The sequence below is a fragment of the Venturia canescens genome, chromosome 4 (genome assembly GCF_019457755.1).
Source record: "Venturia canescens isolate UGA chromosome 4, ASM1945775v1, whole genome shotgun sequence".
Lineage (NCBI taxonomy): Eukaryota > Metazoa > Arthropoda > Insecta > Hymenoptera > Ichneumonidae > Venturia > Venturia canescens.
Window position 1 is genome coordinate 399189 of NC_057424.1, and position 27345 is coordinate 426533.

Here is a 27345-nt window from a genome sequence, read left to right on the forward strand (position 1 = left end):
CACTCTCAGTACACTGTATGAGATCAATTAATCCACTTTTGAGGTTTTATTTATTATAGATATTATTGTCGTGAATTGGGCTCGAAACTTATTGAAACTTTTTTTATGAAAAAAATAAAATTGATTATATCCACTGCTATTTCCAATAATGTTTTATTTATTTAAACGAAATTTGCAAATCTTGCACCGTTGATCCACGAGGCTACGATCGCAATCACTTTATAATAACATAACAGACGATAACAGACGGTATACAAGAAAACATTGAGGACTATCAGAAACTTTCTCATCGGCGATTGGTCGAGACGGATAGATTCTTACCGGTGATTGGTTATGATGGGCATCAAGAAACCCTTGTATGTATCGGTCTGAACCCATATACGGATACGTCAGCTGCGTAAATGTGTTGGTACTTTTTGCATAATCTTGAGCCCGTGCAAAGTTTTTTCTCAGCAATTACGCCACCGATCATGCTGATTTTGGGCGCAATCGAAAGAGAATTTCTTCATTAGCTGAAAGTTCAATTTTCAAATTGCGACATAACTCCTGAGCTTCGCAATTCAAGAAAATGACATGTCGATTTTACCCCCACCACCGCGAATCGTTTTATTCAGAGATAATATAAGTCTCGGCGAGAGCCTCAGGCCAGCAGACGACAGGGCTGTCAATGTACTTGTCCCGAGACTCTGCCGAGTCTCTTGATACCAGCGTGCTGAGCGCCTTCCTTGTTCCTTGTGACTGCTGTTCGACCCCCACCACTCGACCATCTTCGTGCGCTCGGCCGTTATCGCTCATGTTTACGTGCAATTTTCACCTATTTTTCAGTATTGAAACAGAAAACGAAGATTGATGTTTTATACCTAAAGTCTTCTACTTTCGAAATCTGTTTGATAAATTGAAATCGGATTACCTCCAGAACATCGAGCCTCACTGTGAAATATGGTACAAAAAATTTCTGACTGTAATTACGCAGAAACTAATTAACTTAAAGTGTCTGGGTTTTGCACACAGAAAGTACCTATCAATATGGACTTTTTCGCGAAGGGTAACTCAAAAAATGGCTCCGTTACGAATTTTTGGTTTTCATGAGTTTTCTCCTTTAAGGAGGTTGAAGCGTATCTTATATTAAAACTATTTTCCAACTTTGCACATTAAAATTTTTGAAACAGGAAGCTTAAGACAGTTTTAAACTTCTGGCGGGATAGGCCGATGATTCACCGTCGTGAAATTGAGATATTTATTGTTTAAGTTTGCAATTTTTTGAAAGCTTCCATAAGAGCCCATGTTTAACCTTGTCATTTTCAACAATGAATATCTCGATTACTAGGCGGTGAAACCTCTCCAAATTTTTCACACATAATTAAGCGCTATTCAAGAAGATTCACGTAAATTTTCAATTCATTAATTTGGAAATATAAAATCTAATGTATTTTTTGTATGATGTCCTATATATATCGCTTCAACTTCCTTAATAATTAACCAATTGGGGTTTTCCAAGTCTCATCCTCTTTGTATTTTAGTTCTCTACATTTACTCCGTTGGAACCATTGGTATTGCTCCATCGGTTTTCCTTTTATTAGCAAAAAAAAAATAATGCGATTTTTTGCACTTAATAATTGTTTATAAAAAAAAATGAAAATGGGAATTTCGAGTTCAATTTCGTGCAGTTAGGTCCTGGGGGTTGTTTCGCGTGAGATGGCACCAGTAGTTATTCGCTACTATTTTTGTCAAAAAAAATCTTTATTTGCTTGGCCTAGAGTGGTGGAGGTCGATAAGAGGTTTTCGCTCGGCTGCTCTTGCTCATATTTGGGTCTACTTTTCGGCTATTTTTCAATATTTAGACGAAAAACGAAGATTAACATTCTGTAGTTGGACACTTCTCCTTCAAAAATCAGTTTTATAAATTGAAATTGGACGACTTCCACAGTATCCAGTTTTGTTGATAGAAATTGTACTTCAAATCAAATTTCTGTGTTGATTAACTAAAAAACTAATTATCCTACACCTTCTAGATTTTGCATAGAGGAAGTATCTATCAATACCAACCATCGTGCAAAAAAGAAAGATCCAGCTTCAAGAATAGTAACGGTATGAATTTTTGAAAAAAAACGCAATTTATTCAGGTTTTTTTCCGCTAATTATTAACAATTAGGTCGTTAATTCAGGGTTCATTCTCTTCGCATTTGTATCAAGAGACTCGGTAGAGTCTCGGGACAAGTACATTGACAGCCCTGTCGTCTGCTGGCCCGAGGCTCTCGCCGAGACTATACTTTCTCTGAATAAAACGATTCGCGGTGGTGGGGGTAAAATTGGCATGTGATTTTCTTTAATAGCGAAGCTCATGAGTTATGTACGGCTTTGAAAATTGAACTTTAAGCTAATTAAGAAGTTCTCTGTCGAACGAGCCCAAAATCAGCATTCTCGGTGGCGTATTTGCTGAGAAAAAACTTTGCACGGGCTCAAGATTATGCAAAAAGTACCAACACATTTACGCAGCTGATGTATCCGTATATGGGTTCAGACCGATACATACAAGGGCTTCTTGATGCCCATCATAACCAATCACCGGTGAGAATCTATCCGTCTCGACCAATCGCCGATGAGAAAGTTTCTGATAGTCCTCAATGTTTTCTTGTATACCGTCTGTTATCGTCTGTTATGTTATTATAAAGTGATTGCGATCGTAGCCCCGTGGATCAACGGTGCAAGATTTGCAAATTTCGTTTAAATAAATAAAACATTATTGGAAACAGCAGTGGATATAATCAATTTTATTTTTTTCATAAAAAAAGTTTCAATAAGTTTCGAGCCCAATTCACGACAATAATATCTCTAATAAATAAAACCTCAAAAGTGGATTAATTGATCTCATACAGTGTACTGAGAGTGAGTAAAATGTTGAGAAGTGAAAACGTGAATAATGTGTGTCGTGAAAATTAAGAATTATCTGTTCTACTTCGATATCGTAATATGTACATAGATAGCAAATTTGCGAGATTTCGCGTCATGTTGACGTTTGAGGTTATGACCGCCGGAGTGCTGTTGCGTGCAGAGTGTAGAAAAATAAAAGTGGTTATTGAAAAGTGGAAGGAATCGATATTATTAATGACGTGACTAATTAGTGTTGAATAATAATAATAATAATAACAATGAGAAAAAAAACGTTCGTTCATTATAACCTCTAAAACGTTCTTTCCAAACAGAAATTCTATGTTATGTAATTACATTAAAGAAAGAGGTGGATGGTTGTGTGTAAACGAATTCAAATAAATTTTAAAAAACTTTGGTCAAGTAATTCAATGTGTTGTTGTCATAATTTCTTTCATTTAGTTTGGCTGTGTTCACCGGTCCCTTTTTTCCACCTCCTTAGCTTACAGTGTATTGTCATACCAATTTCTATTTGTTCTCCAGACAATACGAGAGATATTCATATTTCTATTTTTTTTATATTAATTTCAACAAGATAATTTGAAATATTTATAACAAAAAGCCTTCATAATTGCTTGTTCATACACCCAAGTTTTGAAAAATCTTTGAGCCATGTAATAATGTATAGATATATTCACTTGAGTTGTTACATGATAAATTTGGAAATTTATTTCAATAAGTCATTGGGTGCTTAATTTTCATGTTATCAAAATTTGTATCTTCGAAATTGCAATGAACACCTCTAAAGTTCGACAAAGTGATGAAGCGACATGTATATTGAATATTTCCAGACCATGTTTGCGATTGGCATTGTGGGTTGAAAAATTCATGTCTGTAAGTCTACACCTGATCATTTTTCGATGTGATCAAATATTTTGTCTGCGGATAACCATGGAGACATACAAAATTACAGCATTTTGCTTGCTTCAACATGCATCGTATCTGTCACTTTTTTTTTGAATGTGTCATAATAAGTTTCAAAAATGTGGTTCATGTAATTTTGAAGTGTTTTTCCCTATAGCACCAAAGTCTGTATAACTGGTACGTAGCAAGTACCTATGAACTTTGATATTTCTGTGAAATAGCAGGTATGCCAATCTTTTAGCTTTTTGGTTCCGACTGGAATATATTAACGAAGATATTCATTACTAAAGTCTTCACCTACTTATTTCTGAATAGATCTGAAATTACTGTCTTCAGAAACTAATGCACAGATACATGAAACAATTTTGATTTCTGTTCTCTTTCAATTGCGCTGTCTTTTTTCTTTTTAACTATGGCTCTGCTCTTTCCGATCCTTGTTTTGACTCCATCGGTTTGCAGCGGATCGATGCATATTATTAATTGCTTGCCTAATATGTGTCCTATGATTTTCTACTATTTCTTCATGCTGATTGTGGTAACGTGATTCAAAAGGTTTCCAATTATGATCATCAATCGCACATTTTGTACAACAGATTCTCAAAACAGTTTCTGGTCTTGATATAAGTGTAGTTATTCTTTTTCCACCTGGTCTGTCGAGTAATAAATTTTGAAACTTGTTCCAAAAAGTCTTGGGATGCTTTTTTTGCTGATAATATGAAAATTTGAATCGTCGGAATGCGGCAGGCAAACACAAATATTGACAACAATACTTATGAAATGACGTGTATGTTGAGTATTCCTATTCTGCAAACTGCAAATGTGGAATTATTGGTGAAAACATTCATTACGATAAGTGTACAGTTGCTCAGTTTTCGATGCGACTAAGTATAATACCTGCCAACATCATAGAAACCTACAGAATTTCTGAATGTTATGTGCGCTATGTGATTTTAATGTAACATCATGACTGCTAACAACTTTCCACTCTAATACTATAGATTTGGATCATTGAAATACAGCAAAAATCTGCAAACGATAAAATTTATATACTGTGCCATTCATTTTATTTTTTGACTCCCACCGTAACATAAATATGAAGTGAAAAATTCATTACAAAAGTCTTCAGTTGCTCATTTATGGATGGATTTGAAACTGCTGTCTTCCAAACTCATTGCGCAGATACATTGAATTGCAGCCGATACCTGCGAATTTGGAAATTTCTGTGGATAAGTATATGTGCTAAGTATCACCCCCTATCTTTGATTATGGTAATATGTAATGGAACTTTGTTCAGCAAGTTTTAAAGTGTTTCCTTTCAAATAGTATTGAAGTTTGTATTACTGCAGTATGGAGCGAATACCTTCAAACTTTGATATTTTTGTGTCGCAGCATGTGTGCCAATCATTTAAATTTTTTACTCCAACCGTAACATGTAATTTCAAAAATTCATCACAAAAGTTTTCAGCTTTACTAATTATCTTAATTTTCCTTTTTCTAAATTCTATGCTAAATTTCTGAATTTCCTAATTTATTTCTAAATTATCCTGAAATGAAATTGTTTTCCTCCACAAGCAATGCAGGTACCTTAAACGTCTTTGAATTCCGTTGCTTTGTTGAATCAAGTATGCTCAGTTTTTTTTACTTCTTTGAATTCTGACATAATAAATGTTTCCGGGTGCCTTTATTCTGCAACTATCAAACTGTACATAATTGGATCTCCGCGGCCACTTGCAAACTTTGGAAATATATTTCATCGGGAGCATGTTTTGGATGACACGAAAATGTCTAGATTCAGAATGCAAAAACGACATTTAAAATTGGCCAATTCTGTTGGATTCGTTGTGTCTTGAATTTGATCTATCTTTCCTCTTTTCCTTTCTTTTCACTAACGTTATAAGCCGGAAATCATATCTCAGCCCGCAACATGCATTGCTACATGCTCTTGAGTTTCCAATGGACAAAACATATTAGAAGACAAGGAGAAAAATCACCAAAGTCCAAGAACAAACCTCTATCGAAATATTTCCAGTTCAAATTTGACGAAATTTAGGTCTTTTTTCGTGGAAACCAACGTTATAAGCCGAAAATCATATCACGACCTACAACCTGCTTTTCACCGTACTCTTTGGTTCCTAATTGACAAAACATATTAGAGTACAAGGAAAAAAATCGCCAAAGTCCAAGGAGAGACCTGTGACGAAATATTTTCAGTTCAATTTTTACGAAAAATAGGTCTTTTTTCGTGGAAACCTACGCTATAAGCCGAAAATCATATCCCGGCCTCCAACCCGCTTGCGGCCGTGCTCTTGGGTTCCTAATTGACAAAACATATTAGAGTACAAGGGAAAAAATCGCCGAAGTCCGAGGACAGACCTGTGACGAAATATGTCCAGTACAATTTTGACGAAAAATAGGTCTTTTTTCGTGAAAACCAACGTTATAAGACGAAAATCATAAATAATTCATAGAAATTTAAACTAATATCCTATAGTCAACTGAACATAAATAAGGAACTTTTGAGAAAAAAGACGTGATATCAAACCATAAACTTCCCCTAGGAAAAAAAAGGTTGGGACAAGTACATTGATGGTCCCTCGTTTGTTGATAATTCCATCCATGAAAAAAACTTTAAAACAAAATTTTTATAAAAAATGGGCAAAAAAATTATTTTATAAAAAAAATACAGAACAATTCGAAAAAAATTTCACAAATCTTGAAAAAGCATTATCTTTAAAAAAAACTAAACTGTATCTCTTTTTTAAAGTGTTAAAAGAATCAAATAACAAGTAAAAAATAAAAACCGAAAAATCGCGCTTGAAATCATTTTGGAAACCGATGCCTCATTCTTCTTATTTGATTAGAAGGGCTAAATCAACTAAAAAAAATTCCATCTAATTTACGTGCAGCATTAAAATTTATTATATCAATTCGAGGCCAAGTATTTTCTAATAAATTGAAAAAAGTTACCATTTGAGTTACGTGCAGCACAAAAATTTATGATATCAATCGAAGGACAAGTAATTTATGAGTAACTCCAAATTTCAACATTATGGAACTGTTTTAAGAAGCTTTTAAATCCAAAAAAATCACATGCAAGCTAGTCATTTCTTACTCTATGATGGCAGAGACAATCGATTTTTTTCAGACTTTCAGGAGCTACTGATATTATTCACAATATTCGACGTCGATTGGATCGATAGAAATTATGTTTAAATATAAGTTAAAAGTACTTGTCCGGCCCATCACTTTTCATTTAAATCAAATAAAAATCAATCATAAAAAAACGAAACTGTACGGGAGAATCCGGTTAAAAATTTATTGAAATGCGATTTAGGTTAGTTATGCCGAATGAAATTCGTTCGCTGGAAGAAGTGAGAAGTAAACACTGCCGTCATAGCAATACAAACTGGGGAGTTATTTTGGAAGCTTCAACATATTTAATGTGCAAAATGTTTTTTATTTATCGATGCACAATAACATCTTTTGTATATTACAGGACAATTTGTTTCCATTCTTATTAAATTAGTGCAATTAAGAGAAAATTACTTGAAGATAACTCTCTAAATTCCCTCTGCATGAATATTTGTGCTCCAACAGTTCTAAAAAAGCCCTGATTTTTATTTAAATATAATAAGTTTAATGGAAAGTGATGGGCCGGACAAGTACTTTTAACTTATATTTAAACATAATTTCTATCGATCCAATCGACGTCGAATATTGTGAATAATATCAGTAGCTCCTGAAAGTCTGAAAAAAATCGATTGTCTCTGCCATCATAGAGTAAGAAATGACTAGCTTGCATGTGATTTTTTTGGATTTAAAAGCTTCTTAAAACAGTTCCATAATGTTGAAATTTGGAGTTACTCATAAATTACTTGTCCTTCGATTGATATCATAAATTTTAGTGCTGCACGTAACTCAAATGGTAACTTTTTTCAATTTATTAGAAAATACTTGGCCTCGAATTGATATAATAAATTTTAATGCTGCACGTAAATTAGATGGAATTTTTTTTAGTTGATTTAGCCCTTCTAATCAAATAAGAAGAATGAGGCATCGGTTTCCAAAATGATTTCAAGCGCGATTTTTCGGTTTTTATTTTTTACTTGTTATTTGATTCTTTTAACACTTTAAAAAAGAGATACAGTTTAGTTTTTTTTAAAGATAATGCTTTTTCAAGATTTGTGAAATTTTTTTCGAATTGTTCTGTATTTTTTTTATAAAATAATTTTTTTGCCCATTTTTTATAAAAATTTTGTTTTAAAGTTTTTTTCATGGATGGTTCTATACATTTTGTCTCATATACTTGCTTTTCCATAGCTCTATTGGTTTTCATTTTAAGCGAAAAACCAAAAAAAATGCGTTTTTTCACTAATTTGTTAATAAAAAATAAAATAAAATAAGAATCTCGGGCCCAAAACTATAAATTTAAAATTAGGGGGTCATTCCGGGTGTGATAGCACTCGTGGTTACCGGATCGTATATATTTTGTCAAAATCTGATGATTCAATAGTTTCGTTTCCTGGCAAGAACCATTAGCGTAATGGCTTCTGCACATTGTGAGCGATGAGCGATCGAGAGATAGCCAATGAGGGGCTCGTGACGGATGTGACGTCTAGAAAAGCAGAGCGCTCATTGACTGTCACTCGTCGCGCATCGCTCATCGCTCGGGAATTGCGTCCGTATCGCACTTACTGATGTAAAGTATAAAATTTTCTACAATTTCGAAAAAAAAAAACAATTCATAAAAATCGTTTTTCTCATAGTTACATAATCCCGTTCGACACTTGAAGTTAGCGTCTGTGGTCAAAATGCAATTCCATCCTTAAATCTAGTGCGTGATTGATCCTAAGCATGTGATGCTGTCTTTTTTTTAGCAAATAATACGTTATTATTAACTTTTTTCTTTATCATATATTTGACTTGTGATATTTTTTGCAGGTTGAGGCCATTCGACTTCTGGAAGCAAAGGCGTGCCACGCAAGTGTGTCATCGCAAAATCTGTTAAAAATTTTAAGCTGCTGTGCGCTTAGTAATAGGCCGCAGTGCGCCAAAATAAAAAGCTGCTGTGTGCAGACTTATAGGCCGCAGTGCGCCAAAATAAACAGATTTTGTACTCCTGATATTAATCAACGTTGTTATACAACGTCTAAAGTTTCATACTTGAAAACGATTTACGATTTTCTGATAACAGGGATCTTCAATACTCCGATATTCATTTGTTTCATTGTTGAATTTCTTGAATGTGTTTCAATAAAATATAAAAACATTTTTAATTTCTTTCTTTCCTTTCCTTTACTCAATCATTCGAAATCAAGATGGCTAATGAGTTCAGATTGAGCTTTGAAGAAGTTATAACTCGTGGAGGTTTAATAAAGGATCGGCACATCGATCGATTTGCTGAACTTCTCAAGATTGCTAACCCTAATTTCGAGATGGAAAATACGTGGAAAGTACAGATTCCTCACTTGATTTCTGCAAAATCTTTAGAGAAAGAACATATTCAGATTTTGCACAGTTGCGAAAATTTTTCTACAAATGAAGGTGGTCATTGGGTATGTAGTTATTTCGATACCCAAAAGATTTATATTTACGATTCACTCAATAGAAAAGTGTTACATCCAAATCATAAAACGTTCCTTGCTAAATTATTCCCTTTCTACAATCTGGAAAATGTTGAATTTCCGAAAGTTCAACAACAATTGAATGGTAGAGATTGCGGTGTTTTTTCCATTGCATTTGCAATTTCGATTTTGCACGAATTGAAGCCAGAAAACGTCAAATATTTCCCGTCCGTTATGAGACAACATTTATTGAAGATATTTAACTCCAACTCCTTAGAGCAATTCCCATGTACCATTCGGACACGAAATGCTATTTCACAGGTTTTTATTACTGATCGACACGGCTCTAATCGATCTAATAAAGATAAGCGAAATGAAACGAATTGCGCTATCAAGATCGAGAAGTCGATTCAATGCAATTTCGTTGATTCCACAAACGTTGAATCAATTTTCAATGAACCGTCCAAGATAAGTTTTATTAAACATTCAAAACAAATTGTTGATACTGAAAAATTGAATAAACCAGCATGCAAAAAATATGACAATTCGTATACGCAACCACGAAATATTGATAAATCCGTCATTCACTTGGAGAGCAAATTTCTATCAAATACTGATAATTCAATCGTACAAGCTTCACCAATCGTTGAAATTGGCATATCTACCGTGAAAAAATCGAATGAAGAAAAAGAGAGCCAATGCTTTCCCAGAAGTATTATGATTACGGAGCATGCCCATGAACGGACGTCGGGAGTTGCTTTGAATGGCCATAAACGTAAGAAACACAATCATTGCAATGATGTTAATTTGGGTGTCCCATTGAAAAAAGTATTAAAAAAAAATAACACCTACACAACACAAATCCCTATTGTGTCGTCGCCTTTTTCAAATGTGAGTCAAATTAATTTGGAACAAACGATGGTTGACAGTATCGTTGTAGAAAAAATTATATTGACGTCGCAAAAACGAATTGATAAACATAAAAAGGGATTGTGGGCTTCTCGTAAAAATAAAGTAAATAAAATCCATAAAAAAACTTTAAAAAAAATTTTCTTTAAAAATTGTCAAAAAAATTATTTTATAAAAAAAAATACAGTACAATTCGAAAAAAAATTGACAAATCTAGAAAAAACATTATGTTTAAAAAAAAAATATTCTGTATCTATTTTTTAAAGTTCAAAAAAATCAAATAACAAGTAAAAAATAAAAAACCGAAAAATCGCGTTTGAAATCATTATGCAAACCGATGCCTCATCCTTCTTATTTGATTCGAACAGCTAAATCAATTGAAAAAAATTCCATCTAATTTACGTGCAGCATTAAAATTTATTATATCAATTCGAGGCTAAGTATTTTCTAATGAATTGAAAAAAGTTACCACTTGAGTTACGTACAGCACTAAAATTTATGATATCAATCAGTGGACAAGTATTTTATTAGTAACTCTAAATTTTGACATTATTAAAATGTTCTAAGAAGCTTTTAAATCCAAAAAAAATCACATGAAAGCTAGTCATTCGTTACTCTATGGTGGCAAAGACTTATAAGAAAATCGATTTTTCTCAGACTTTCAGGATCCTTTGGTATTATTCACAAAATTCAACGTCGATTGGATCGATACAAATTATGTTTAAATATGTGTTAAAAGTACTTGTCCGGCCCATCACTTTCCATTTAAATTGTTTATCCAAATAAAAATAAAGTTCAAAAAAATCAAATAACAAGTAAAAAATAAAAAACCGAAAAATCGCGTTTGAAATCATTATGCAAACCGATGCCTCATCCTTCTTATTTGATTCGAACAGCTAAATCAATTGAAAAAAATTCCATCTAATTTACGTGCAGCATTAAAATTTATGATATCAATCGGTGGACAAGTATTTTATTAGTAACTCCAAATTTTGACATTATTAAATTCTTCTAAGAAGCTTTTAAATCCAAAAAAACTCACATGAAAGCTAGTCATATGTTACTCTATGGTGGCAGAGACTTATAAGAAAATCAATTCTTCTCAGACTTTCAGGATCCTCTGGTATTATTCACAAAATTTGACGTCGATTGGATCGATACAAATTATGTTTACATATGTGTTAAAAGTACTTGTCCGGCCCATCACTTTCCGTTTAAATTGTTCATCCCAATAATAATCAGTGCTTCTCTAGAACTGATGGATCACAAGTATCCATGCAGAGGGAATTGAGAGAATTATCTTCAAGTAATTTTTACGTAATTGCACTAATTTAATAAAAAAAAGCAAAGAAATTGTTCCGAAATATACAAGGGATATTATTGTGCATTGATAAATGAAAATAATTGTACATAATATTGTAACGATACACGTTACACGCACACGGCAAGCGCCCGTGTGCGTAAGAACAGTCGATTTCGACGCCCCACCACGGCGAGGGAAACCCCGCGCCGCGTGCCCCGCCGCACCACGGAGTGGACACTATATAAGGCGACACCTCCGTGGCCAATTACCTATCATTTAATCCAAAAACTCCAATCCTATAATACACTCTCGGCGTGTCTCCTGGCATAGCGTCCAGCTATCACGCTTCCTTAGGAAAGCCCATCCTACCTCGAATATCGTGTCTCCTGGCACAGCGTCCAGCTATCACGATATTCTCCTCGATCTCGGAAACGAGTGTCTCTCGGCATAGCGTCCGACTATCACTCGGGAACGAAATCACCCTAAGATCTCCGTGACAAGTGTCTCTCGGCATAGCGTCCGACTATCACTTGCCATAGACATCTAAATTCCTTGGCACAGCCCAGGCCACTCTTAGATATAAGTTCTCGGCAAAGCCCATGCCACGTAGTTTATAAGTCTCGGTACAGCCCATACCTCATTAGTATACTAAGTCCTCGGTATAGCCCATACCATTCTAAACGCAGCACCCACTTCATCATCTCAAAACACACAAAATCAAGTATTATCCCAACGCCATTCGTGAGCCACCCGATAGATCAGAAAAACCGAATTATGTGTTAAAAGTCTCTCGACACTGCGTTCGATTATCCTTTGACACATAAATCGTTCGAAGAATTCCTTTATTGTCGTGTCTCTCAGCACAGCGCCTGACTATCACACAATCAAGGGAATTCCCAAGTCTCCACCTCCAGACCACCAAAACATCGAATCCTCATCCTAACCGATGATGAAAAAGTGCGACAGTACGCGCCGTATGTAAACACGGCAGCCGACGCGCTCCTGAGGTTGTATTCCTATCTCTCTCTCTCCTTCTTATCTGCCTGTCCGAAGATCCACACAGCTGAGCCGGTCAATAACCCCAGATCAGACGGCCAGCACAACAAATAAGAATTAAAAGTCGGAATCCCCGAACCCGCGAAGCGGCTGGTAGACATTTGTTTCGTTTCAAATATATATGTACAAGTTTAAAAAATAACTCTCCAGTTTGTATTCAATGACGGCAATTTTTGCTTCTCACTTATTCTTCCAGCGAACGAATTCCATTCAGAATAAGAACTAACCTATACTATTATTACGAACATTAAACTAATAATGAATCGCATTTCAATAAATGTTTAACCGGATTCTGCCATACAATTCCATTTTTTCATGAATGATTTTTATTTAAATGAATAGTGATGGGCCGGACAAGTACTTTTAACACATATGTAAACATAATTTGTATCGATCCAATCGACGTCAAATTTTGTGAATAATACCAGAGGATCCTGAAAGTCTGAGAAGAATTGATTTTCTTATAAGTCTCTGCCACCATAGAGTAACATATGACTAGCTTTCATGTGAGTTTTTTGGATTTAAAAGCTTCTTAGAAGAATTTAATAATGTCAAAATTTGGAGTTACTAATAAAATACTTGTCCACCGATTGATATCATAAATTTTAATGCTGCACGTAAATTAGAAAAACTTTAAAAAAAATTTTCTTTAAAAATTGTCAAAAAAATTATTTTATAAAAAAAAAATACAGTACAATTCGAAAAAAAATTCACAAATCTAGAAAAAACATTATGTTTAAAAAAAAAATATTCTGTATCTATTTTTTAAAGTTCAAAAAAATCAAATAACAAGTAAAAAATAAAAAACCGAAAAATCGCGTTTGAAATCATTATGCAAACCGATGCCTCATCCTTCTTATTTGATTCGAACAGCTAAATCAATTGAAAAAAATTCCATCTAATTTACGTGCAGCATTAAAATTTATTATATCAATTCGAGGCCAAGTATTTTCTAATGAATTGAAAAAAGTTACCACTTGAGTTACGTACAGCACTAAAATTTATGATATCAATCAGTGGACAAGTATTTTATTAGTAACTCCAAATTTTGACATTATTAAAATGTTCTAAGAAGCTTTTAAATCCAAAAAAAATCACATGAAAGCTAGTCATTCGTTACTCTATGGTGGCAAAGACTTATAAGAAAATCGATTTTTCTCAGACTTTCAGGATCCTTTGGTATTATTCACAAAATTCAACGTCGATTGGATCGATACAAATTATGTTTAAATATGTGTTAAAAGTACTTGTCCGGCCCATCACTTTCCGTTTAAATTGTTTATCCAAATAAAAATCAGGGCTTGTCTAGAACTGATGGTTCACAAGTCACAAGTATTCATGCAGAGGGAATTGAGAGAATTATCTTTACGTAATTTTTACTTAGTTGCACTAATTTAATAAAAAACGGAAACAAATTATTCCGCAATATACAAGGGATTTTATTCTGCATCGATAAATGAAACAAATTGTACATAATATATATGTTCATGCTTCCAAAATAACTCTCCAGTTTATATTCAATGATGTCAATTCTTACTTCCTACTTATTCTTCCAGCGAACGAATTCCATACGGACTAAGAACTAACCTCTACTATTATTAAAAGCATTAAACTAATAATGAATCGCATTTCAACAAATTTTTAACCAGATTCTGCCGTACAATTTCATTTTTTTATGATTGATTTTTTATTGAATGAATAGTGATGGGCCGGACAAGTACTTTTAACACATATTTAAACATAATTTGTATCGATCCAATCGACGTTGAATTTTGTGAATAATACCAAAGGATCCTGAAAGTCTGAGAAAAATCGATTTTCTTATAAGTCTTTGCCACCATAGAGTAACGAATGACTAGCTTTCATGTGATTTTTTTTGGATTTAAAAGCTTCTTAGAACATTTTAATAATGTCAAAATTTGGAGTTACTAATAAAATACTTGTCCACTGATTGATATCATAAATTTTAGTGCTGTACGTAACTCAAGTGGTAACTTTTTTCAATTCATTAGAAAATACTTGGCCTCGAATTGATATAATAAATTTTAATGCTGCACGTAAATTAGATGGAATTTTTTTCAATTGATTTAGCTGTTCGAATCAAATAAGAAGGATGAGGCATCGGTTTGCATAATGATTTCAAACGCGATTTTTCGGTTTTTTATTTTTTACTTGTTATTTGATTTTTTTGAACTTTAAAAAATAGATACAGAATATTTTTTTTTTAAACATAATGTTTTTTCTAGATTTGTGAATTTTTTTTCGAATTGTACTGTATTTTTTTTTTATAAAATAATTTTTTTGACAATTTTTAAAGAAAATTTTTTTTAAAGTTTTTTTATGGATGGATTTATTAGCAAACGAGGGACCATCAATGTACTTGTCCCAACCTTTTTTTTCCTAGGGGAAGTTTATGGTTTGATATCACGTATTTTTTCTCTAAAGTTCCTTATTTATGTTCAGTTGACTATAGGATTTTAGTTTAAATTTCTACGAATTATTTATGATTTTCGGCTTATAACGTTGGTTTTCACGAAAAAAGACCTATTTTTCGTCAAAATAGTACTGAAAATATTTCGTCACAGGTCTGTCCTTGGACTTTGAGGATTTTTTTCCATGTACTCTAATGTGTTTTATCAATTAGGAATCAAAGAGCACGGTCGAAAGCGGGTTGGAGGCTGCGATATGATTTTCGGCTTATATCGTTAGTTTCCACAAAAAAAAGACCTATTTTTCGTCAAAAATGTACTGCAAATATTTCTTCACAGGTCTGTTCTTGGACTTTGGCAATCTTTTTCCTTTAACTCTAATATGTTTTGTCAATTAGGAACCCAAGAGCACGGTGGAAAGCAGGTTGGAGGCCGAGATATGTTTTTCGGCTTGTAACTTTGGTTTCCACGAAAATAGACCTATTTTTCGTCAAAATTGTATTGGAACTATTTCGATAGAGGTTTGTTCTTGGACTTTGGTGATTTTTCTCCTTGTCTTCTAATATGTTTTGTCCATTGGGAACTCAAGAGCATGGAGCAATGCGTGTTGCGGCCCGAGATGTGATTTTCAGCTTATAACGTTAGAAAAAAGAAAGGAAAAGAGGAAAGATAGATCAAATTCAAGACTCAACAAATCCAACAGAATTGGCCATTTTTAAATGTCGCTTTTGCATTCTGAATCTAGACATTTTCGTGTCTTCCAAAACGTACCCCCGACGAAATATATTTCCAAAGTTTGCAAGTGGCCGCTGCGATCCAATTATCTACAGTTTGATAGTTGCCGAAAAAAGGCACCTGGAAACATTTATTATGTTAGAACTCAAAGAAGCAAAAAAAACTGAGCATACTTAATTCAACAGAGCAACGGAATTCAAAGACGTTTAAGGTACCTGCATTGGTTGTGGAGGTAAACAATTTAATTTCAGGATAATTTAGAAATAAATTTAGAAATTCAGAAATTCAGCATAGAATTTAGAAAAAGGAAAATTAAGTTAATTAGTAAAGCTGAAGACTTTTGGGATGAATTTTTGAGATTATATGTTACGGTTGGAGTAAAAAATTTAAATGATGGGCACACATGCTGCGACACAAACATATGAAAGTTTGCAGGTATTCGCTCCATACCGCAGTATTAGCACACATGCTGCGCCACAAAAATATGAAAGTTTGAAGGTTTTCGCTCCATACCACAGTAATACATTTTCAATACTATTTGAAAAGAAACACCTTAAAACTTGCTGAACCAAGTTCCATTACATATTACCATAATCAAAGATAAGGGGTGATCCATAGCATATATATCTATCCACAGAAATTTCAGAGTTCGCAGGTATCTGCTGCGGTTCAATGTATCTGCGCAATGAGCTTCGAAGACAGCAATTTCAAATCTATCCATAAATGAGCAACTGAAGACTTTTATAATCAATTTTTTACTTCATATATATGTTACGGTTAGAGTCAAAATGTAAAATGAATGGCACAGTATATAAATTGTATAGTTTGCAGATTTTCGCTGTATTTCAATGATCCGAATCTACAGCATTATAATGAAAAGTTGTCAAAAGTCATGATGTCCCATTAAAATGACATAGCGCACATTGCATTCAGAAATTCTGTAAGTTTCTGGGGATGTTGGTAGGCATTATATTTGATCACATCCAAAACTGAGCAACTGTAGACTTATCGGAATGAATTTTTTTTATAATAATTCCATATTTGTAGTTAGTTTCCAAATTTATCACTCGACAGACCTAATGGGAAAAGAATAACTACCCAGTATACCAAGACCAGAAATTTTTTTGAAAATCTGATTTACAAAATGTGCAATTCAAGATTATGGTTAGAAACCTCTCGAATCATGTTACCACTATCATCATGAAGAAGGAGTAGAAAATCATAGGACACATATTAGGGAACGAATTAATAATATGTATCGATCCTCTGCAAACTGATGGGGTGAAAACAAGGATCGGAGAGGGCAGAGCCAAACTGAATATCAAGCAAAATATGGGAATGTTTATATATAATGTTGACACAAGAAATAAATTAGAGAACATTTATTCAAGTAAAGTTTCTAATATCATTCTAACAGTTCCGTGTGTTTTTGTTCTATTTATTCGTATGTATAACCTATTTACACATGATATATAACCACGCCAGTGACGATATATTCGCACTGGACAATATTTTGTAATCTGGTTTAATTGAAGGATTATTTCAGTCAACACTTATTTCCAATCGAACGAAATAATGAAATCTTGAAAAGTTTCATTGACATATGCATCGCGCATTTTTTATATTCTTTTTCACACACACATCACAGACTACATTTACGCGGCCGCTTTGATACCGATTTAATATATCATAAATTTTAACAAAATAAATAGTTATATGCACTTCTTTAGATGACGAAAATTATTTTTTTATTTATCCCGCACGCACTTCGTAATGTCGAAACTCTGTTCATGCGATCAAAAACTGACACACGGTTTGTATTGGTTTGTATATATATATGTATATCGATCGAATTTATGACTGCTGTTACCAGCTGTGCTGCGTCGTGTGCTACGTTATGAAGTTGACGTCAGATTTCCAATCATCAACAACTAATTTCAACAACCAATCACAACGTCTAAAAATGGATGTCGTCAGATCCAACCAATCAGAAACTCGATAGCATCAAAGTGCCTTTGATGGTGTTATACTATAATATACAGACACATAAATTTTTGAATGTGTTCGTAACTTTTGCATAATCTTGAGCCCGTGCAAAGTTTTTTCTCAGCAATTACGCCACCAATAATGCTGATTTTGGGCTCATTCGATAGAGAATTTCTCAATTAGCTGAAAGTTCAATTTACAAAGTCGTACATAACTCATAGGCTTCGCAATTAAAGAAAATCACATGCCAATTTTACCCCCACCACCGCGAATCGTTTTATTCAGAGAAAGTATAGTCTCGGCGAGAGCCTCGGGCCAGCAGACGACAGGGCTGTCAATGTACTTGTCCCGAGACTCTACCGAGTCTCTTGATGGAATTTTTTTCAATTGATTTAGCTGTTCGAATCAAATAAGAAGGATGAGGCATCGGTTTGCATAATGATTTCAAACGCGATTTTTCGGTTTTTTATTTTTTACTTGTTATTTGATTTTTTTGAACTTTAAAAAATAGATACAGAATATTTTTTTTTTAAACATACTGTTTTTTCTAGATTTGTGAAATTTTTTTCGAATTGTACTGTATTTTTTTTTTATAAAATAATTTTTTTGACAATTTTTAAAGAAAATTTTTTTTAAAGTTTTTTTATGGATGGATTTATTAGCAAACGAGGGACCATCAATGTACTTGTCCCAACCTTTTTTTTCCTAGGGGAAGTTTATGGTTTGATATTACGTATTTTTTCTCTAAAGTTCCTTATTTATGTTCAGTTGACTATAGGATTTTAGTTTAAATTTCTACGAATTATTTATGATTTTCGGCTTATAACGTTGGTTTTCACGAAAAAAGACCTATTTTTCGTCTCAATAGTACTGAAAATATTTCGTCACAGGTCTGTCCTTGAACTTTGAGGATTTTTTTCCATGTACTCTAATGTGTTTTATCAATTAGGAATCAAAGAGCACGGTCGAAAGCGGGTTAGAGGCTGCGATATGATTTTCAGCTTATATCGTTAGTTTCCACAAAAAAAAACCTATTTTTCGTCAAAAATGTACTGCAAATATTTCGTCACAGGTCTGTTCTTGGACTTTGGCAATTTTTTTCCTTTAACTCTAATATGTTTTGTCAATTAGGAACCCAAGAGCACGGTGGAAAGCAGGTTGGAGGTCGAGATATGTTTTTCGGCTTGTAACTTTGGTTTCCACGAAAATAGACCTATTTTTCGTAAAAATTGTATTGGAACTATTTCGATAGAGGTTTGTTCTTGGACTTTGGTGATTTTTCTCTTTGTCTTTTAATATGTTTCGTCCATTGGGAACTCAAGAGCATGGAGCAATGCGTGTTGCGGCCCGAGATGTGATTTTCAGCTTATAACGTTAGAAAAAAGAAAGGAAAAGAGGAAAGATAGATCAAATTCAAGACTCAACAAATCCAACAGAATTGGCCATTTTTAAATGTCGCTTTTGCATTCTGAATCTAGACATTTTCGTGTCTTCCAAAACGTACCCCCGACGAAATATATTTCCAAAGTTTGCAAGTGGCCGCTGCGATCCAATTATCTACAGTTTGATAGTTGCCGAAAAAAGGCACCTGAAAACATTTATTATGTTAGAACTCAAAGAAGCAAAAAAAACTGAGCGTACTTAATTCAACAGAGCAACGGAATTCAAAGACGTTTAAGGTACCTGCATTGGTTGTGGAGGTAAACAATTTAATTTCAGGATAATTTAGAAATAAATTTAGAAATTCAGAAATTCAGCATAGAATTTAGAAAAAGGAAAATTAAGTTAATTAGTAAAGCTGAAGACTTTTGGGATGAATTTTTGAGATTATATGTTACGGTTGGAGTAAAAAATTTAAATGATGGGCACACATGCTGCGACACAAACATATGAAAGTTTGCAGGTATTCGCTCCATACCGCAGTATTGGCACACATGCTGCGCCACAAAAATATGAAAGTTTGAAGGTTTTCGCTCCATACCACAGTAATACATTTTCAATACTATTTGAAAAGAAACACCTTAAAACTTGCTGAACCAAGTTCCATTACATATTACCATAATCAAAGATAAGGGCTGATCCGTAGCATATATATTTATCCACAGAAATTTCAGAGTTCGCAGGTATCTGCTGTGGTTCAATGTATCTGCGCAATGAGCTTCGAAGACAGCAATTCCAAATCCATCCATAAATGAGCAGCTGAAGACTTTTCTAATGAATTTTTCACTTCATATTTATATTTATGTTACGGTGAGCGTCAAAAAGTAAAATGAATGGCACAGTATATAAATTGTATAGTTTGCAGATTTTCGCTGTATTTCAATGATCCGAATCTACAGCATTATAATGAAAAGTTGTCAAAAGTCATGATGTTGCATTAAAATGACATAGCGCACATTGCATTCAGAAATTCTGTATATTTCCATAGATGTTGGCAGGCATGATATTTGATCGTATCCAAAACTGAGCAACTGCAGACTTATCATAATGAATCTTTTCACTATTAATTCCACATTTTCAGTTTGCAAAGTGGGAATACTCAACACACATGTCATTTCATAAGTTCTATTGTCAAAATTTGTGTTTACCCACTACATTCCGAAGATACGACTTTTCATATCATCAGAAAAAAAGTCTCGAAAGGCTTTCTGGAACAAGTTTCCAAATTTATCACTCGACAGACCAAGTAGAAAAAGAATAACTATACTTATACCAAGACCAGAAATTTTTTTGAAAATCTGATTTACAAAATGTGCAATTCAAGATTATGGTTAGAAACCTCTCGAATTATGTTACCACAATCATCATGAAGAAGGAGTAGAAAATCATAGGACACATATTAGGGAACGAATTAATAATATGTATCGACCCTCTGCAAACTGATGGGGTGAAAACAAGGATCGGAGAGGGCAGAGCCAAACTGAATATCAAGCAAAATATGGGAATGTTTATATATAATGTTGACACAGGAAATAAATTAGAAAACATTTATTCAAGCAAAGTTTCTAATATCATTCTAACAGTTCCGTGTGTTTTTGTTCTATTTATTCGTATGTATAACCTATTTACACATGATATATAACCATGCCAGTGACGATATATTCGCACTGGGCAATATTTTGTAATTTGGTTTAATTGAAGGATTATTTCAGTCAACACTTATTTCCAATCGAACGAAATAATGAAATCTTGAAAAGTTTCATTGACATATGCATCGCGCATTTTTTATATTCTTTTTCACACACACATCACAGACTACATTTACGCGGCCGCTTTGATACCGGTTTAATATATCACAAATTTTAACAAAATAAATAGTAATATGCACTTCTTTAGATGACGAAAATTATTTTTCTATTTATCCCGCACGCACTTCGTAATGTCGAAACTCTGTTCATGCGATCAAAAACTGACACATGGTTTGTACATATATATATGTATATCGATCGAATTTATGACTGCTGTTACCAGCTGTGCTGCGCCGTGTGCTACGTTATGAAGTTGACGTCAGATTTCCAATCATCAACAACTAATTTCAACAACCAATCACAACGTCTAAAAATGGATGTCGTCAGATCCAACCAATCAGAAACTCGATAGCATCAAAGTGCCTTTGATGGTGTTATACTATAATATACAGACACATAAATTTTTGAATGTGTTGGTAACTTTTGCATAATCTTGAGCCCGTGCAAAGTTTTTTCTCAGCAATTACGCCACCAATAATGCTGTTTTTGGGCTCATTCGATAGAGAATTTCTCAATTAGCTGAAAGTTCAATTTTCAAAGTCGTACATAACTCATAGGCTTCGCAATTAAAGAAAATCACATGCCAATTTTACCCCCACCACCGCGAATCGTTTTATTCAGAGAAAGTATAGTCTCGGCGAGAGCCTCGGGCCAGCAGACGACAGGGCTGTCAATGTACTTGTCCCGAGACTCTACCGAGTCTCTTGATCAGGGCTTGTCTAGAACTGATGGTTCACAAGTCACAAGTATTCATGCAGAGGGAATTGAGAGAATTATCTTTACATAATTTTTACTTAGTTGCACTAATTTAATAAAAAACGGAAACAAATTATTCCGCAATATACAAGGGATTTTGTTCTGCATCGATAAATGAAACAAATTGTACATAATATATATGTTCATGCTTCCAAAATAACTCTCCAGTTTATATTCAATGATGTCAATTCTTACTTCCTACTTATTCTTCCAGCGAACGAATTCCATACGGACTAAGAACTAACCTCTACTATTATTAAAAGCATTAAACTAATAATGAATCGCATTTCAACAAATTTTTAACCAGATTCTGCCGTACAATTTCATTTTTTTATGATTGATTTTTTATTGAATGAATAGTGATGGGCCGGACAAGTACTTTTAACACATATTTAAACATAATTTGTATCGATCCAATCGACGTTGAATTTTGTGAATAATACCAAAGGATCCTGAAAGTCTGAGAAAAATCGATTTTCTTATAAGTCTTTGCCACCATAGAGTAACGAATGACTAGCTTTCATGTGATTTTTTTTGGATTTAAAAGCTTCTTAGAACATTTTAATAATGTCAAAATTTGGAGTTACTAATAAAATACTTGTCCACTGATTGATATCATAAATTTTAGTGCTGTACGTAACTCAAGTGGTAACTTTTTTCAATTCATTAGAAAATACTTAGCCTCGAATTGATATAATAAATTTTAATGCTGCACGTAAATTAGATGGAATTTTTTTCAATTGATTTAGCTGTTCGAATCAAATAAGAAGGATGAGGCATCGGTTTGCATAATGATTTCAAACGCGATTTTTCGGTTTTTTATTTTTTACTTGTTATTTGATTTTTTTGAACTTTAAAAAATAGATACAGAATATTTTTTTTTTAAACATAATGTTTTTTCTAGATTTGTCAATTTTTTTTCGAATTGTACTGTATTTTTTTTTTATAAAATAATTTTTTTGACAATTTTTAAAGAGAATTTTTTTTAAAGTTTTTTATGGATGGATTTATTAGCAAACGAGGGACCATCAATGTACTTGTCCCAACCTTTTTTTTCCTAGGGGAAGTTTATGGTTTGATATCACGTATTTTTTCTCTAAAGTTCCTTATTTATGTTCAGTTGACTATAGGATTTTAGTTTAAATTTCTACGAATTATTTATGATTTTCGGCTTATAACGTTGGTTTTCTCGAAAAAAGACCTATTTTTCGTCAAAATAGTACTGAAAATATTTCGTCACAGGTCTGTCCTTGGACTTTCAGGATTTTTTTCCATGTACTCTAATGTGTTTTATCAATTAGGAATCAAAGAGCACGGTCGAAAGCGGGTTGGAGGCTGCGATATGGGTTTCGGCTTATCAAGAGACTCGGTAGAGTCTCGGGACAAGTACATTGACAGCCCTGTCGTCTGCTGGCCTGAGGCTCTCGCCGAGACTATCTTTTCTCTGAATAAAACGATTCGCGGTGGTGGGGGTAAAACTGGCATGTCATTTTCCAGAATTGCGGAGCTCAAGAGATGTTTTGTTAAGCGAAAATTAGTTTGGAGACTAAATTTCAAAATCTCTTTCGAATGAGCCCGAAACCAACACGATCAGTAGCGTAATTGCTGAGAAAAAACTTTGTACAGGCTCAAGATTATGCAAAAGTTACTAACACATTTAGAAATTTGACATGTCTGTATATAATACCATCAAAGGCCTCATGTCCCTCGGTCTAACTTCGCGGCGGTGTCGCGGACTGACGTCACATGCCGAGAGCTCGAAAGTCACCAGCCGAAGTTTCACGTCATTTTGACGTTTGGGGTTATGATGTTATGAAGTGCGTGCGGGATGACTAAAAATAATTTTCGTCATCTAACGAAGTGCATATTACTATTTATTTCGTTAAATTTTGTGATATACTAAACCAGTATCAAAGCGGCCGCGTAAATGTAGTCTGTGATATGTGTGCGAAAAAGGATATAAAAAATGCGCGATGCATATGTCAACGAAAACTTTTCAAGATTTCATTATTTTGTTCGACTGGAAATAAGCGTTAACTAAAGTAATCTTTCAATTAAATCAGAGTGCGAGAAATATTGTGCAGTGTAAATATATCGTCAGTAGGCTAGGTTATATATATGAAGGCGTCAGATTATATATATGAATAAATACAACAAAAACACACAGAACTGTTAGAATGATGTTGTAAACTTTAATTGAATAAATGTTTTCTAATTTATTTCTCATGTTTTCCATATTTTGCTTCATATTCAGTTTGGCTCTGCCCTCTCCGATCCTTGTTTTCACTCCATCGGTTTGCAGCGGATCGATACATATCATTAATTAATTGCCTAATATGTGTCCTATGATTTTCTACTATTTCTTCATGCTGATTGTGGTAACGTGATTCAAGAGGTTTCCAGCTATGATCATCAATCTCACATTTTGTACATCAGATTCTCAAAACAGTTTCTGGTCTTGATATAAGTGTAGTTATTCTTTTTCCACCTGGTCTGTCGAGTAACAAATTTTGAAACTTATTCCAAAAAGTCTTTGGATGCTTTGTTTGCTGATCATATGAAAAGTCGAATCTTTGGAATGCAGTAGGCAAACACAAATTTTGACAACAATACTTATGAAATGACATGTATGTTGAGTATTCCCACTTTGCGAACTACAAATGTGGAATTATTAGTGAAAAGATTCATTACGCTAAGTCTACAGTTGCTCAGTTTTGGATGTGATCAAATATAATGCTAGCTAACATCCATGGGAACATACAGAATTTCTGAATACAATATTCGCTATGTCATTTCAACGTAACATCATGACTTTTGCCAACTTTTCTCTATAATACTATAGATTTGGATTATTGAAATACAGCAAAAATTTGCGAATTATAAAATTTATATACTGTGCCACTCATTTTACTTTTTAAAACTAACTGTAACATATATATGAAGTAAAAAACTCATCACAGAAGTCTTCAGTTGCTCATTTATGGATAGATTTTAAATTGCTGTCTTCAAAATTTATTGCGCAGATACCTGCGAACTCTGAAATTTCTGTGCATAAATATGTGTGTTAAGTATCACCCCCTATCTTTGATTATGAGAATGAGTAATAGAACTTGGTTTAGCAAGTTTTAAAGTATTTCTTTTTAAATACTATTGAAGTTTGTATTACTGCGGTATGAAGCAAATGCCTCCAAACTTTCATATTTTTGTGTCGCAACATGTGTGCCAATCATTTAAATTTTTTACTCCAACCGTAACATGTAATCTCAAAAATTCATCACAAACGTCTTCAGCTTTTCTAAATTCCTAAAGTTTCCGTTGTCTATTTTATTCTGAGTTTTTAAACTTTTAAATTTATTCCTGAATTCTCCTGAAATTGTTTTTCTCCAAAACCAATGCAGATACCTTAAACGTTTTTGAATTCCGTTGCTCTGTTGAATTAAGTACGCTCAGTTTTTTTTGCTTCTTTGAGTTCTGACATAATAAATGTTTCTGGGTGCCTTTTTTCAGCAACTATCAAACCGTAGATAATTGGATCCCCTAGGAAAAAAAAGGTTGGGACAAGTACATTGATGGTCCCTCGTTTGCTGATAATTCCATCCATGAAAAAAACTTTAAAACAAAATTTTTATAAAAAATGGGCAAAAAAATTATTTTATAAAAAAAATACAGAACAATTCGAAAAAAATTTCACAAATCTTGAAAAAGCATTATCTTTAAAAAAAACTAAACTGTATCTATTTTTTAAAGTGTTAAAAGAATCAAATAACAAGTAAAAAATAAAAACCGAAAAATCGCGTTTGAAATCATTTTGGAAACCGATGCCTCATTCTTCTTATTTGATTCGAAGGGCTAAATCAATTTTAAAAAATTCCATCTAATTTACGTGCAGCATTAAAATTTATTATATCAATTCGAGGCCAAGTATTTTCTAATAAATTGAAAAAAGTTACCATTTGAGTTACGTGCAGCATTAAAATTTATGATATCAATCGAAGGACAAGTAATTTATGAGTAACTCCAAATTTCAACATTATGGAACTGTTTTAAGAAGCTTTTAAATCCAAAAAAATCACATGCAAGCTAGTCATTTCTTACTCTATGGTGGCAGAGACAATCGATTCCCCTCTGACTTTCAGGAGCTACTGATATTATTCACAATATTCGACGTCGATTGGATCGATAGAAATTATGTTTAAATATGAGTTAAAAGTACTTGTCCGGCCCATCACTTTCCATTAAACTTATTATATTTAAATAAAAATCAGGGCTTTTTTAGAACTGTTGGAGCACAAATATTCATGCAGAGGGAATTTAGAGAGTTATCTTCAAGTAATTTTCTCTTAATTGCACTAATTTAATAAGAATGGAAACAAATTGTCCTGTAATATATAAAAGATGTTATTGTGCATCGATAAATAAAAAACATTTTGCACATAAAATATGTTGAAGCTTCCAAAATAACTCCCCAGTTTGTATTGCTATGACGGCAGTTTTTACTTCTCACTTCTTCCAGCGAACGAATTTCATTCGGCATAACTAACCTAAATCGCATTTCAATAAATTTTTAACCGGATTCTCCCGTACAGTTTCGTTTTTCTATGATTGATTTTTATTTGATTTCAATGAAAAGTGATGGGCCGGACAAGTACTTTTAACTCATATTTAAACATAATTTCTATCGATCCAATCGACGTCGAATATTGTGAATAATATCAGTAGCTCCTGAAAGTCAGAGGGGAATCGATTGTCTCTGCCACCATAGAGTAAGAAATGACTAGCTTGCATGTGATTTTTTTGGATTTAAAAGCTTCTTAAAACAGTTCCATAATGTTGAAATTTGGAGTTACTCATAAATTACTTGTCCTTCGATTGATATCATAAATTTTAATGCTGCACGTAACTCAAATGGTAACTTTTTTCAATTTATTAGAAAATACTTGGCCTCGAATTGATATAATAAATTTTAATGCTGCACGTAAATTAGATGGAATTTTTTAAAATTGATTTAGCCCTTCGAATCAAATAAGAAGAATGAGGCATCGGTTTCCAAAATGATTTCAAACGCGATTTTTCGGTTTTTATTTTTTACTTGTTATTTGATTCTTTTAACACTTTAAAAAATAGATACAGTTTAGTTTTTTTTAAAGATAATGCTTTTTCAAGATTTGTGAAATTTTTTTCGAATTGTTCTGTATTTTTTTTATAAAATAATTTTTTTGCCCATTTTTTATAAAAATTTTGTTTTAAAGTTTTTTTCATGGATGGAATTATCAGCAAACGAGGGACCATCAATGTACTTGTCCCAACCTTTTTTTTCCTAGGGGAAGTTTATGGTTTGATATCACGTCTTTTTTCTCAAAAGTTCCTTATTTATGTTCAGTTGACTATAGAATTTTAGTTTAAATTTCTATGAATTATTTATGATTTTCGTCTTATAACGTTGGTTTTCACGAAAAAAGACGTATTTTTCGTGAAAATTGTACTGGACATATTTCGTCACAGGTCTGTTCTTGGACTTTGGCGATTTTTTTCCTTGTACCTTAATATGTTTTGTCAATTAGGAACCA

General features: G+C 33.3%; 1 long non-coding RNA gene across 1 annotated transcript; it reads left to right on the forward strand.

Annotated features, from left to right (window-relative positions):
- The first annotated feature begins 833 nt into the window (after positions 1–833).
- Positions 834–8996, forward strand: LOC122409841 (uncharacterized). Its single transcript, XR_006260772.1, has 3 exons — positions 834–942; positions 2013–2088; positions 8734–8996. It is a non-coding gene; the product is annotated as an uncharacterized lncRNA (long non-coding RNA).
- Positions 8997–27345: the final 18349 nt, after the last annotated feature.